Raw genomic sequence first — 16,007 nt, 5'->3', positions numbered from 1 at the left:
CTTGGAACTTTGTCCTTGGGCCAATAGACCACCGGGCGGCCTTTGAGGGTTAGCCATAGCGTGAGAGGCCATACTTGATTCCATTTCTCTCATGTCTTTAAGGAAGGTATCCCTCAAGTTTGCTTGTTCTTGTTGGGTTGCCTTGGCAAAATTAGCCATTTCTTGACTATGTTGAAGTTGCAAGTTCTTTCTCATCTTCAAAATCTCATTTTGAGAGAGCTCACCTTGGGGTTCTTGATAAGGTTGGTTAGCTATGGGTAGAGGAAACCCATAGTCATACCGAGTGTTGGAACCTTGGTTGTTGTTTTGTCCCCCTTGGAAGTTAGCTCTAGGACCATTGTTGTTGAAGTTTGATCCTTGGCCTTGTTCTTGAAACTCTTGAACATACCCTTGCCCAAATCCTTGATTGGCTTGGTTCACTTGATTCCCTTGGTTGCTTTGATTTCCACCAAAATCTTGGTACCCTTGTGGTTGGTTACCATAGTTTTGGTTTTGATTGTTGTTTGGCCATTAGTTTTGATTTCTGGGGTTAGTCCTTTGGTTGGGGAATGTTCCCCTTTGTTGAGAAAAACCGGGTGGATTATTTGGGGCTTGTGGTTGAAGGTGTTGTGGGTTTTGAACATTGGTACTTTTGTAGCTAAAATTGGGGCAGTTCCTTAAACCGGGATGGTAGAAGTTGGTGTTTGGGTTGTAGACATTGGGATTGTTTTAGGGTGGTCTTGGTGGTCTTGTATTGTTGTTATAGCTTTGAAAAGCATTTACATCTTGGACATTCTCTTCATAGCCACCAGTATAGTTGTTGGCACACAAATCATAGGTACGACTGCTCCCTCCACAAAGCTCACAACTCGGAGTTTGAACCATTTCCTCCATGGGTGGCCCATGTGAGGTTGTGGCTTGGTGCACTTGATTTATTTGTAGCTTTTCAAGTTGTCTTGTGAGTAAGTCGAGCTTGGCATTCGTCTCGGAGTTGGAGGGGTTTTCCTTAGGGAACTTCCCATTCCTTCTTAGCATGTTTCCTCTAGAACCATAGTTTGCTTCCGAATCTACCATTTTCTTGATCAATGCCGTGCCCTCTTCATCATTCAAGTGATCAAATCCGCCCCCCGCGGAGGCATTAACCATCTCCTTAGTCATCGGTAGCAACGTTTGAAAGAATGTTTGAGTGATGTACCATTCCGGGATTCCATGATGGGGACAATTTACTATTAAGTCTTGATATCGGTCCCAAGCTTCACCTAAAGACTCCCCGTCTTCTTGTTAAAATGTATGAATCTCATTACGGAGCATTGCGGTCTTTGATGAAGGGTAATATTTGGCCATGAATGCTTTAGCCAAGGCATCCCATGTCGTGAAGGTATCCGGGGGGTGAATTTTCAACCACCGGTCCGCCTTGCCCGTCAATGAAAACGGAAACAACATCATTCTCAAGGTGTCCTTGGACACCCCATTCTTTTTCATCATTGAAACCTTCCTCTTAAACTTCCGGAGGTGAGCATGGACATCCTCTTCAATATGCCCCCCGAACAAATCTTTCTCAATCAACCCGACTTGGGCGGGATGCATTTCAAAGTTGTTTGGGGCCAAGGTGCCAAAATTAATAGGGTTACATGAATCATTATGGTTAGGCCGGTTGTGATCTCGTAGAGCCATTTGTGGTGAAGGATTTGGTATATGAGGGGGTGGTGATTGAGGTGGGTTATTTGGAATAGGGAAGTTATGAAAAGGGTTTTCTATTAGAGTCTCAATTGTGATGTTTGGTTGAAGTGTGGATGTGGTATCAATATTTTGTGGGGTGTGTGAATTTGGTTGATCAATGTTTGCCCGTGGAGGGTTCCGAACTCTATCAAGGGTCCTTGTCCTCAAGATCCTAAAAAGCCTCTCGGGGTTGGAATTGAAAAGTAGAGCTTGGTGGTTGCTTCTAGGCATGCACTCAATAAACCGTTAGTCTCCTAGTGTCTTTACACACTAGGGGAAGGCAACAAATCACACACTCTACAATGAAACACACAACTACTAAAACAAACTAACAAGTGAGATAAGACTAAAGCTAAGACTCTTGATAAACTAAATATAACCTAACGCCATCCCCGACAACGGCGCCATTTGATGGGTAATATTTAGTGGTAGGGTCAAGTCTCTTACCATCAACAAAATATAACCCACCCAATTTAGTGGAGGGGTTTCTATTTAGTCTAAATAGGAGTTTAGTCTAGTAAAAAATGAATGGAAGTGAGTTGGTTTAAACAAGGATGGAAGGGTTTTTGATTTAGTTTTCTTCAAAATGATTTTAAGGAGTCTAGTCTAGTTTAAAAAATGAAATTATCCTAAAGGAAGTGAGTTGGTTTAAACTACTAGTTGTAACTAATGAAAGCAATTAAGATGAAGTTGTAACTAGAAGGATTACTACTCACTCATATCAAAATTTTTCAAACAAACAAATAGAGAAGAACCAATAACAAATAGAGATGACATGGTAAAGATTCAAACAATTATAGAAGGTAAAATAAAATGTAAACAATTGATTAAGCAAGTGAATAAGAGAAGAAATGTACCAATAAGAGTAAAGATGATTGCTTTGATTGAATAAATGAAGGAAATCCTCCAAAATCTCTCAATACAATCCCAAAAACCAAGTGTAAACAATTGATAATTACTAATACTAGCTAATTTTACTAAGTAATTAATAATAAATATGGAAAGATTAAAGCTTGATTAGGGAAAGATTACAATAATTAGAGAAAGTTTCCAGATCTAGGGTTGTGTGTACAACTGATTAAGGGAGGGGTTATATATAGTTTGCACCAAGATTAGGGTAGGATTTGTAAATGGGCTTGAAATGCGGGTATGCGCTCCCGACCGGTCAATCGGCTGCCGGGCCTATGACCGGCTGGGAAGTTACTGGAAGTTGAATTAATTTTTGATATCATCAGGTAGCCATGGCCGGGAAACCGGCTGCCGGTCACTGACCGGCAGGGGGCACGTTGACTTCATCTTGACTCCTGGGCTTTTTGGGAACTCCCAGCCGGGTGACCGGCTGCCGGCCTTATGATCGGCTGCGAAGTTCCTGTAACTTCCTTTGATTTTGAGCTCATTGTTCTCCCAGCTGGGTAGCCGGCTGGGAGTCCCCTTTGCCTAATCTTTGCTTGAATTGCATACATTTGGTGTTCCCAGCCGGCTGACCGGCTGCCGGCTGACCGGCTGCCGGCTGACCGGCTGCCGGCTGCCGGCTGACCGGCTGCCGGCCTACCGACTGGGAGTACTTCTCAGCATCAATTCCTCCTCCTTCCATGCTTAGTTGAATGAACTCATCTTCTAACTTCAATTCTCCCATTCTCGCCTAAATTCCTGCAAGGGAGGTACAATATCATAGGCATGGGAATTGGGGCATGAATTGCAAGCAAGAACGTATAAAAACGACTCAAATGGAGTCGGAAAGCATGAAAATAGAGGGGAAAAGTGGTGCAAAAGAATCCTATATCAAACCTCCCCACACTTGAACATTACTCGTCCCTGAGTAAGTCCTCAATCAATGTATAAGGCACTACTAAGATAGATATGGAGAGAGGGTGCACAATATAAGCATCAATCAACTAAGCTACTACCTAAGCCGATCGAGTATTAGCGCACTCAACGCCCCTTCAACTCACAATTTGGCACTCATGAGGGAAAAGAGCCCTATTGCAAGGCAAGTTGGGTCTTGCTACAAAATGGCGATGCATCTATCATGAAAGCACGTAATCAAGCAATAGAATGCATCTCACAAAATGGTCCACTTTCCTCATCTAAGTGGCCGGATATTCAAGCAACAAAACATGGGCTTGGTCGGGAGTACCGTCTCAGAAGTTCCAACGGAGGTGCCAAACCCCTAAGCATGACTCAAGCAACCCTTGTGTGACCAATACTCAAGAAACACATTCAAGAGCGGGGTAAGGGGAAGTAGGCAAGTCCGCCGAGTATTACCAAACCGACATGAGATTCAACCAAAAGACCCATGACTAAGGGGACCTAGGCAACGACATCCTCACGGTTTTCACTCGTCACTCAATGAAAGAACAAAGTGATTTTTGTGACAAATAGTAACCAAAATCACTCTCCTAACTCGACTAGCGAAAACGTGCTCGCAATCTAATGTGTAAGATCGTCCTATGTCCAATGAAATGTAAATAATGGTACAATGCACACAATATGAAACAAGGGTTGTAATGGGGCTAGAGAGTAGGACAAAACGGGATTGGTGCAAGCACCGTTTGGATATGTGGAGTTCAAATCAAGAATTGCCGACACATCGTAACCCATTTCTTATTGCAACACATGAGACACGTCTATGCCCTAACATAGCATGGATCACCAAAACTATGCAAAAATTGCATAAACCCAACTCAAATTGGAAAAACTCAAAAGTACTCTTCTTATTTCAACAAATGGTAACGTCTATACCCTAACAAAGACCCGGTTTCCCAAGCCATGCAAAAAATGTGTAAACCCGACTCATTTTGGAAAAACATCAATTTGCCCTTTTATTTAGCAACGGCTTTTTCTACCCCGTTTAATGATGAGGAGGGATGTTGCTTGCCTCTTTCTTTTCTTACCAACTTATATACAACACAGTAACTCATTTTTTTTTCGATTTTTCATGACTTTTTCACTTTTCCATTTTGTTTTTCATTTCTTTTTCAAACCTCTTATTTATATACAATGCCAAATGCATACCAAATTCCGACCCAAGTGGACATGCATGCTATCCACCATCATGACCCAAATCACCTCCTACAATACAACTACAAAACCGACCAATTCTTGATCAAGGAAGGGTGGTTATGGAATGTAGCTATTTTGGTGGGTTTGCCAAATGGAGAGGCTAAAGCTCAAAGGGGATGAATAAAAAAGGGAGATAATAGAAGGGACAAAACAAGGCAATTTGGCTATGTGAGGTTCATATGCATGTGAAAACAAACTTTATTTCATAACTTGTGCACAAAAAATGAAATGCAATTTCATGGTCTAAGGACGAAATGACACACTTATGCGTCTTGATGTGACACGCCTCGCGAGGAGGCCTACTATCAAACCTAGATGAGGGCGGGGTATGAATGTACCCACCCTAGGAGGCTCTACCTTTACTTTTGAGTAGCTAAGTCGAGCCTTAAGTCTAGTCTACGGCCCTAGGTCTCACAAGATCGGTCTAAACTCATTGGCCAAGCCCACCTCCCTCGGCTAACTAAGAGGCCACGGGTGCGAGTCACGGGAAGGGGGAAGGCACAATTGGACATATAGCTCATCACGGGGGTACTTGGTTCCCTTCCTCGACCATGCTTATGCAAATCATTTACAAACTAAGTGCAACTAACTCTAGCCACAACACGTATGCACATGTGACAAAATGCAAGCGAGAATCGAAAGGACATGGAAATAAATATGCAAACAATATCTAATCCTAACAGCACGCATCAACACCAAACAATCCACATGGTCTTTAAAGGAGACACCCAAGGCAACAAAATTCCCATTCTCCTTCAAAATATCCAAGATATAAAAAAGAAAGAACAGTAAAAAGGAGCAAGAGATAGGAAGGATTATACCAAGCGGTCTTCAAGCTCCTTTTTGCCTCAAATGATCAATGCGCTATGACGAAGGTTAGAAAAATCATATATATACAATGCAAATGTTTTTGTATTTTTATTTTTATTTATTTTTTTTTTTGAAATTTTTCAATTTTTATGGGTTTTTTTTTAAATTTTATCAAAGTTAAAGGTATATAAAAATATAAACAAATATCCACAAAGTGGATATTTCCCTCCCCACACTTGAAATATACATTGTCCTTTATGGAACAAAGTATAGGGAGAGAATAAGGTAAATAAAAGAACATATTTTTGTATTTTCCAATTTTTGTGAAAATGAAATAACATATTTTTGGATTTCAAATATTTTGAAAAGAAATGACTTGTTTTTGTATTTTTTTTAATCATAGAATTCCCTCCCCACACTTATTTATTTACACGTTTTAAGGGGAAATAAATATGTGGAGGGAACTTGGAAGTTAAAAACATATTTTTGGTGTTTTTGTTTGAATTTTCGAATTGAAATAACATATTTTTGGTTTTTTTTAGGGCCCTCCCCACACTTATTTATAGACATGGGAGGGCAAGAAGAAAACTAAGAGAACATGTTTTTGGATTTTTGAATATTTGAAATTAAATAACATGTTTTTGGTATGTTGTAGATGGTGGAATTTCCTCCCCACACTTATTTATTTACATATGTCCAATGGAAATAAATGTGTGGAGGAAATTCGGAAATGAACACATGTTTTGGGTTTTTGAAATTTTTGAAATTTTTAGTTGTTTTTAAATAAGAATGCAATGCATGCTCTATTCTATATGCAATAATTGAATTACAATGCAAAGTATACTACGTGAATGCAATGTCTAAATGTGACGATATATTACAAATTTAAAATCTAATGCAAGCTTAGATGGATGCAACTATATGAATTTCTAAGCTAAATGCATGCGAAAAATTAAATATGAATGAGAAAGTTTGGATTAAGAGAGGAATCGTACTTGACTTTTGGATTGAAAGAGAGAGAATAGAGCCCTCATTACTAGGCTCTACTCGAAGTCGGTCTCCTCACCATCACCTTCGCCATCATCATCATCATCATCATCATTGTTGGTTCCAAACTCGGACTCACGAATAAAATCATCCGTGTTCAACGGAGCATCCGAGCCAAACTCCCCCGCCTCCAAGCTCATGCCAACAAACACCCCCGTGTTCCCTCCGGCACCACTAGAAGCCCCCTCAGTGAATATGGAAGGGGTACCCCCGAACCACCTCGTGTCTTGTCCCTCCCCTTGAGTGAAAGGCGGGGCGGGAAAGACCGGGGCGCTATAATAGTCGGGTTGCAAATTGATATCACGGTAAAGGATCCTCCCGTCTTCCGGATTTCCGCCATCCGGGAATAAATAGTAAGAGGGGTGAAGGTTGTAGGGATGCTTGTATTGGCGCCTCATGTAATCATCATAAACCGGAAATTGACCGATAGAATGGTCATAGTAAATCCGGTCTAGTCGTTGTTGAAGACCAAGCCGCTCACTAGCGGCGGTTGTCATGTTATTCTTCATGTCCTCCATAAAGGCGATGAGGTCGGAGTGAAGAAGTGGCGGTTGTTGTGGTTGGACCGGTTGATGGCTAGAGGAGCCTTCCCCTTGTTGGAAGGTTCCGACAACAAAAGGGGAAGAGGGCATAGCATACTGCAAGGTGGGTCTTGCGGGGATGATTGGTCGGTCACGGGTGTAGAGAAGGTTGGGATTTTGTTGTTGGGGAACGGAGGGGTCCTCGGGAGCCTCAATTTATAACAAATAGTGCGGTGCATTGGGCACCACTTTCATTTTCTTGGGATTAGGAAGGGGAATAGAATTCCTATCAACACCGTCTACCCGGATTTGCCAATAGTTTTGCCCATCATTTAGGTGGGTCTTCAACCAATTGAGGTTATGGTGGATGTAGTTCTTAAAGAGCATAGTATCCCCCACCACGTACCGCATCCCATTCAAATTCAATCGGCGGTTCAATCGTTTGGCTAGGTGGGTGATGAGTCCACCTACCACAATAGAGGTTCTTTGGCCCGGGGAATTGCTAAGCCGATGGAGGGTTTAGGCTAAATAGTGGGCAATGTCAATTTTGAAGGTCGTGAGGTTGGAGCGGAGATAGGAGCCGAGGATTTCCATTTCCTCCGTACGGAAGTTATGGTTTTCCTCTCGGCCAAAAATGGTCCAACCCATATACCGATGCCAAATTCGAATAGCCGCGTTATGGACAGTATTAGCGGCCCTTTTGAGGCTAATATGATCGTCTAACCTGGTAATGGCCTTCCATAAGGCCCAAATATCAAAGGTATCGGGGGCCTTGTGAGGAGGGCTTATATCAAGCCCGAAATGAGAGGCAAAGGTCGGTAGGGTCAAAGAGTAGTACTTGTTCAACAAACGGAAGTGTAAGAATGCGACTTTTTGGCTTTGGCGATGCTTGTCTATCCTAAGGGAGCTCAATAATTCCCAAGTGAGACGGGCATATGTTTTCTCATGAATCCCGTACATAAACTTCATTCCTACGCCTTCAAACAATTCTAAGGTAACTTGATCGAGTCCTAATTCCCTCATAAATTTTCTATCAATAAACCGGGTCGGGCTAAGAGGACGTTGTTTAAAGAGAACAAATTTACTTTTCATAGTGACGGAGATAAATTGGAGGTCCGGGAAATCCGGGTCGGAGCTCATGTCGTTAGCCGCCGCCGCCACCATCTCGGCTTGTTGGAGTGCCAAGTCTCCCTTCCTCACTCTCTTTTTGGGTGCCATTGGTGATTTTTGTAGAGGGTTAAGGGTTAGGAGGATGGTTGTGGTAGTTTGTTGGTGATTGGGTGGTGTTTGAAGGTGGTGGGAAGTGGATGTTGGTGATTTTAGAGGAGAGGGGTTAGGGTTAAAGGGAGGATAGAGGGAGGTTGATGTCGAAGAAGTGAATTGATTTGGGGTGTTTTTTGTGTTTAATTTGCGATTAAAGGGCTCCCAGCCGGTCAGAAGACCGACCGCCGGTCAGAAGACCGACCGCCGGTCAGAAGACCGACCGCGGCCGGGAGACCGAAAACTGACACCGCTACCCTACTGGGAAAACAGGCTATTTTGAAATTTTTTTGGAACTTTACCGAACACTCCCGGCCCGGTCGAAATCGCGATCGGTCACCCTACCGGGAGGACACCCTTACTTCAATTCCTTTCATTTTGCATTCCCGGTAGGTGGAACGCAGTTTACCATTGCCACCGACTCCTTTTTCTTCATTTTGTAACATTTTCCACAATACTTGTACTCCCAGCTGGTGGATCGGCTGCCGGCATGCCGGTTGGGACTCTTCTTCCTTCCCCCTTTTCATCAATCTCAAGTATATATGCATTCCCAGCCAGCTGCCCGGCCGCCGGTCTACCGGCTGGGACTCACCATCCTTCAGTTTGTCACATTTTGATAAGATTTTCCAGGAACTTCCCAGCCGGTCACCCGGCTGGGAGTTCCTCTTTTCACTTAAAAACTTCAATTAACTTCCAACTTACAGAAACTTCCCAGCCGGTCATAAGACCGGTGGCCGGTCACCCGGCTGGGAGTGCATTCATGCTCGTCTTCTAAGTCATTCCCCTTTCTCACGTTCCATCATCAATTAGCCTCGGTTTGCGCGTTTTCCTTTTTCAAAGCCTACTCAACATGTCGGAAAGAAGCTAATTGATGGTCATACACTTGTTCTTCATTCAAAATCTTAAATCCTTCAAGATGACGACTGTCATCAATCAAAATGTCAAGTATTATCGATCCAAAAAAATTCTCATAGACTACCTAAATGCATGCTATATACAAATGGTGGTTCTTGTGGAACTCCACCAAACCGATGCTTGTTCAATTTTTGGGAATATTCATCCCCCAAGGATGGGGATCTTCCAAATCAACTTCATTACGGGTCTCAATGGGAAGACCTTCATAGAAGTACTTAAATCGGTGACCATTCACCTTGAAACACTCTCCTTTGTCATTCTTCAACTCAAAGGAACCGTAGGGAAAGACGGTGACTACCTCAAATGGTCCCGACCATCGAGACCTCAACTTTCCTGGAAATAGTTGAAAACGGGAGTTGAAAAGTAGTACCTTGTCACCCACAACGATCTCCTTTCTTGTAATTTTCAAGTCATGCCATTTCTTGGTCCTTTCCTTGTAAAGTCTTGCACTCTCATAAGCATCCATCCTAAACTCGTCAAGTTCATTGGGTTGAAGAAACCTCTTGTTTCCCGCGACATCTAAGTCTTAGTTGAGCTCTTTGAGGGCCCATATTGCTTTGTGTCCCAACTCGAGAGGCATGTGACAAGATTTACCATAGACCAATCGGTAAGGAGTAGTGCCGATTTGGGTCTTGTATGCGGTCCTTAGAACCCACAACACATCATTGAGCTTAGCACTCCAATCCTTCCTAGACTTGTTCACAACCCGCTCCAATATAGCTTTGATTTGTCTATTGGAAACTTCCACTTGCCCATTGGTTTGGGGGTGGTAAGCAAGAGCTACCTTATGCCGGACACCGTACTTCTTGAGGAGTGCATAGATTGTACGGTTGATGAAATGCGACCCACCATCACTTATAACAGCTCGGGGTACTCCAAAGCAGGGAAAAATGTAGTCATTGGTAGGGGCGGCGATTGCCTCGATCCACTTGGACACATAGTCCACCGCAACTAATATATATTGGTTGCCGAATGAAGATGGGAATGGTCCCATGAAATCCACACCCCACACATCGAAAAGCTCAACTTCCAAAATGTTGTTCAATGACATCTCATCTCTCCTCCCAATGTTACCTCTCCTTTGGCAAGAATCACAAGAGTGTACCATAGCATATGCATCTTTGAACAACGAGGGACAATAGAAGCCACAATGAAGAACCCGAGCTTGGGTTCTAGATGTGGACAAGTGCCCTCCATAAGTGGTAGAATGGCAAGGTTGGAGGATCGCACGACCTTCTTCTTGAGAGACACATCTCCGGTAAATCCCATCATTGCATCTTCTATAGAGGTAAGGGTCCTCCCACACATATCTCTTTGATTCGTACCTGAACTTCTTTCTAGCTTGGTTATCAAATTCTTCGGGGATAAAGCTAGAACTCAAGAAATTGGCTATATCTGCATACCAAGGGGTACAATGGGTAATAGCAAGGATAGAATCGTCGGGTAATCATTCATCAATAGGGACCCCATCGTCTTTATCCCCTCGGGACTCTTTGGTTAACCTCGATAGATAATCCGCAACAAGGTTTTCGGATCCCGGCTTGTCCTTAATCTCTAGATCGAACTCTTGAAGGAGTAGTACCTATCTCAAAAGTCGGGGTTTAGCATCCTTTTTCACCATCAATTGTTTCAAGGCTGTGTGGTCGCAGTAAACCACCACCTTAGATCCCACAAGGTATTGTCAAAACATTTCTACGGCATGAACAATTGCTAACATTTCCTTCTCGGTTGTAGAATACCCGCATTGTGTTTGGTCAAGGGTCTTACTTGTATAATATATCACATGATGCTTTCTATCCACCATTTGCCCAAGGACCACACCAACCGCGAAGTCCGAGGCATCGCACATGATCTCGAAAGGAAGGCTTCAATCCGGAGCCCGAATTATTGGGGCCGTGACCAATGCTCTCTTCAACCTATGAAAAGCCTCAAGACAAGATTCATCAAACACAATGAGGGCATATTTGAGGAGTAATGAGGTCAATGGTTTTACTATCTTTGAAAAAGCTTTAATGAAACGCCTATAGAATCCGACATGGCCTAGAAAACATCTCACTCCCTTTACATTGGAAGGAGGTGACAAGTTTTCTATAACGGCAACCTTAGCACCATCAACCTCAATACCCCTACTAGAGACAACGTGACTGACAACCCCTTCTTCTACCATAAAATGGCATTTTTCCCAATTAAGGATGAGGTTGTGCTCCTCACATCTCTTCAACACATTAGTCAAATTTTCAAGACCATGATCAAACGAGTCCCCATGGACACTAAAGTCGTCCATGAAAACATCCATGCTTTTCTCTAGAAAGTCCGAAAAGATTGCCATCATGCACCTTTGAAAGGTGTCGGGCGCATTGCAAAGCCCAAATGGCATCCTACGATAAACATAGACTCCTATTGGACAAGTGAAAGTTGGCTTTTCTTGGTCATCCGGGTGGATGGGAATTTGGAAGAACCCGGAGTAACCATCTAGAAAGCAATAGTATGCATGGTCCGCGAGCCTCTCAAGCATTTGGTCTATAAAGGGAATCGGGAAATGGTCTTTAAGGGTGGGGGCATTAAGTTTCCTATAGTCAATACGCATGCGCCATCCGGTCACCGGTCTAGTAGGTAGGGTGGTTCCATCCTCTTGTTCAACCATTTGTAACCCCCTTTCTTCGGTACCACATGAACCGGACTAACCCACTTGCTATCGGTTATTTGATAGATAATCTCGGCCTCAAGTAATTTCAACACTTCATTTTTAACTACCTCGGCCATTTTAGGGTTTATCCTCCTAAGATCATCTACCTTGGGTTGACTCCCCTCTTCCAAAACAATTCTATGCATGCACAAACTGGGCTTAAACCCTTGATGTCATCTATGCTATACCCAAGTGCCTCTCTATGAGTTCTCAAGGTTTGCAAAAGTTTCTTTTCTTGTGATTCACTTAGGTTAGCATTTATGATCACCGGGTAAGCCTTCCCCTCATCAAGGAAAGCATATTTGAGTGAGGGAGGTAGGGGTTTGAGTTGTACCTTTGGAGGGAGAAAACCCTCCACTTTCTTCAAAAGTTCCTCATCAACTTTATGATCTTCCTTCATAGCCTCATCATGCAAGGAGATTTGAAAAACCTCTTCCATTTCCGCTTCTTCTCGAGCTACTTCATGTACTACCTCATCAATCAACTCAATAGTGCTCAACCTTTCCATCCTTGGTTCTTTCATCAAATTCGGTAGGTTAAATTCGACATTGTTGCCCTTAATTTAGAAGGTTAGCCGCCCATTATTGACATCAATAAGCACACCTCCGGTAGCCAAGAATGGCCTACCAAGGATGATGGAGGTATGGCTATCCTCCGGAATATCGAGGACAACAAAATCGGTGGGGATTAAAAGCTTTCCAACTTTGACGGGTACGTCTTCAAGCACCCCCATAGGGCGCTTGACGGACCTATCCGCCAATTAGAGAGTCATGGTTGTGGGAGCAAGGTTTTGAATGCCAATCCTCTTTACAACTTTCAAAGGAATAACACTCACACTTTCTCCCAAGTGACAAAGAGCTCTTGATATAGGAACACCACCAACTACACATGGGATTGAAAAGCTTCCCGGGTCACCAAGTTTAGTGGGAATTTTGTTAAGGATATGAGCACTAATGCCTCTTCCATAGCCACTATCTCTTTGTCACACAAGACTCTTTTCTTGGTCAAAATGTCTTTTAAAAAATTTGAGTAAGTTGGCATGTTCATAATCACTTCCGTAAAGGGTAGGGTAACCTCAAGTTTTTCAAACATATCACAAAACTTGGCATACTTAAGGTTTTCCCTACTCTTAATGGCTCTTGAAGGGTAAGGAATTTTAGGAACAAGTTGAGAATTGGAAGATACCTTTGGAGGAGCCGGATTCTTTGTTACCTTCTTAGAGTGTTGCAAAGGTATTTCTTCAATAGCTTCTTCCTCATAAGGGAGGTCTTCCACATATCCATCAACATCCTTATCCACTTGAATTCCACTTTTTGACGAATCTTCATAAGCTTTCTTCCCCTTCTTATCTTCACTAACTTTAGTCGTCGATACCATGGGTGAGCTTCCCTCTTCACCATTCATTCCCAACCCATTCCCCTTGGGCTCTTCATCAACTTCCAACTCAAGGTCTTTGTAGGGGTCCTCAAGCTCTACACCGCTCCTTAACACTACCGCATGAGAATGGTGGCTATTTGAGGCGTCCTTGGAACTTTGTCCTTGGGCCAATAGACCACCGGGCGGCCTTTGAGGGTTAACCATAGTGTGAGAGGCCATCCTTGATTCCATTTCTCTCATGTCTTTAAGGAAGGTAGCCCTCAAGTTTGGTTGTTCTTGTTGGATTGCCTTGGCAAAATTAGCCATTTCTTGACTATGTTGAAGTTGCAAGTTCTTTATCATCTTCAAAAGCTCATTTTGAGAGAGCTCACCTTGGGGTTCTTGATAAGGTTTGTTAGCTATGGGTAGAGGGAACCCATAGTTATACCGAGTGTTGGAACCTTGTTTGTTGTTTTGTCCCCCTTGGAAGTTAGCTCTAGGACCATTGTTGTTGAAGTTTGATCCTTGGCCTTGTTCTTGAAACCCTTGAACATAACCTTGCCCAAATCCTTAATTGGTTTGGTTCACTTGATTCCCTTGGTTGCTTTGATTTCCACCAAAATCTTGGTACCCTTGTGGTTGGTTACCATAGTTTTGGTTTTGATTGTTGTTTGGCCATTGGTTTTGATTTTCAGGGTTAGTCCTTTGGCTGGGGAATGTTCCCCTTTGTTGAGAAAAACCGGGTGGATTATTAAGGGGTTGTGGGTTTTGAACATTGGTACTTTTGTAGCTAAAATTGGGGTGGTTCTTTAAACCGGGATGGTAGAAGTTGGTGTTTGGGTTGTAGACATTGGGATTGTTGTAAGGTGGTCTTGGTGGTCTTGTATTGTTGTTATAGTTTTGGAAAGCATTAACATCTTGGACATTCTCTTCATAGCCACCAGTATAGTTGTTGGCACACAAATCATAGGTATGACCGCTCCCTCCACAAAGCTCACAACTCGGAGTTTGAACCACTTCCTCCATGGGTGGCCTATGTGAGGTTGTGGCTTGGTGCACTTGATTTCTTTGTAGCTTTTCAAGTTGTTTTGTGAGTAAGTCGAGCTTGGAATTCGTCTCGGAGTTGGAGGGGTTTTCCTTAGAGAACTTCCCATTCCTTCTTAGCATGTTTCCTCTAGAACCATAGTTTGCTTCCGAATCTACCATTTTATTGATCAATGCCGTGCCCTCTTCATCATTCAAGTGATCAAATCCTCCCCCCGTGGAGGCATTAACCATCTCCTTAGTCATCGGTAGTAACGTTTGAAAGAATGTTTAAGTGATGTACCATTCCGGGATTCCATGATGGGGACAACTTGCTATTAAGTCTTGATATCGGTCCTAAGCTTCACCTAAAGACTCCCCGTCTTCTTATTGAAATGTATGAATCTCATTACGGAGCATTGCGGTCTTTGATGATGGGCAATATTTGGCCATGAATGCTTTAGCCAAGGCATCCCATGTCGTGAAGGTATCCGGGGGGTGAATGTTCAACCACCGGTCCGCCTTGCCCGTCAATGAAAACGGAAACAACATCATTCTCAAGGTGTCCTCGGACACCCCATTCTTTTTCATCATTGAAACCTTCCTCTTAAACTTCGGAGGTGAGCATGGGCATCCTCTTCAATATGCCCCCCTAACAAATCTTTCTCAATCTACCCGACTTGGGCGGGATACATTTCAAAGTTGTTTGGGGCCAAGGTGCCAAAATTAATAGGGTTACATGAATCATTATGGTTAGGCCGGTTGTGATCTCATAGAGCCATTTGTGGTGGAGGATTTGGTATATGAGGGGGTGGTGATTGAGGTGGGTTATTTGGAATAGGGAAGTTATGAAAAAGGTTTTCTATTAGAATCTCAATTGTGATGTTTGGTTGAAGTGTGGATGTGGTATCAATATTTTGTGGGGTGTGTGAATTTGGTTGATCAATGTTTGCCCATGGAGGGTTCCGAACTCTATCAAGGGTCCTTGTCCTCAAGATCCTAAAAAGCCTCTCGGGGTCGGAATTGAAGAGTAGAGCTTGGTGGTTCCTTCTAGGAATGCACTCAATAAACCGTTAGTCTCCTAGTGTCTTTACACACTAGGGGAAGGCAAGAAATCACACACTCTACAATGAAACACACAATTACTAAAACAAACTAACAAGTGAGATAAGACTAAAGCTAAGACTCTTGATAAACTAAATATAACCTAACGCCATCCCTGTCAACGGCGCCATTTGATGGGTAAGATTTAGTGGTAGGGTCAAGTCTCTTACCATCAACAAAATATAACCCAATTTAGTACGTAAATCGGGGTCGAACCACAAGGATGGAGGGGTTTCTACTTAGTCTAAATAGGAGTCTAGTCTAGTCAAAAATGAAAGGAAGTGAGTTGGTTTAAACTACTAGTTGTAACTAATGCAAGCAATTAAGAGGAAGTGTATACGATTGATTAAAGGCTAGGCTTTTCGGGTTCATCTAAATGGTTTTAAGAGGCAAACAAGTCGATTCAAGGAGTCAATGGTGAGGGTTTATCCTAGGATGCAAATCAATCTCATGATTATCCTAAAGGTGATTACCAACTCTCATTAAGCAACACACCATTCTAAGCATGCAACAAGACCACCACA

General features: G+C 42.9%; 2 non-coding genes across 2 annotated transcripts; both read left to right on the top strand.

Annotated features, from left to right (window-relative positions):
• Positions 1 to 1,183: 1,183 nt before the first annotated feature.
• LOC141639220 (small nucleolar RNA R71) lies at positions 1,184 to 1,290 on the top strand. Its single transcript, XR_012542421.1, has one exon. It is a non-coding gene; the product is annotated as a small nucleolar RNA R71 (small nucleolar RNA).
• Positions 1,291 to 14,692: 13,402 nt separating this feature from the next.
• On the top strand, positions 14,693 to 14,799 carry LOC141639221 (small nucleolar RNA R71). Its single transcript, XR_012542422.1, has one exon. It is a non-coding gene; the product is annotated as a small nucleolar RNA R71 (small nucleolar RNA).
• Positions 14,800 to 16,007: the final 1,208 nt, after the last annotated feature.

Source organism: Silene latifolia, unplaced genomic scaffold (genome assembly GCF_048544455.1).
Source record: "Silene latifolia isolate original U9 population unplaced genomic scaffold, ASM4854445v1 scaffold_306, whole genome shotgun sequence".
Classification (NCBI taxonomy): domain Eukaryota; kingdom Viridiplantae; phylum Streptophyta; class Magnoliopsida; order Caryophyllales; family Caryophyllaceae; genus Silene; species Silene latifolia.
This window is presented reverse-complemented; position numbering and strand designations above follow the sequence as displayed.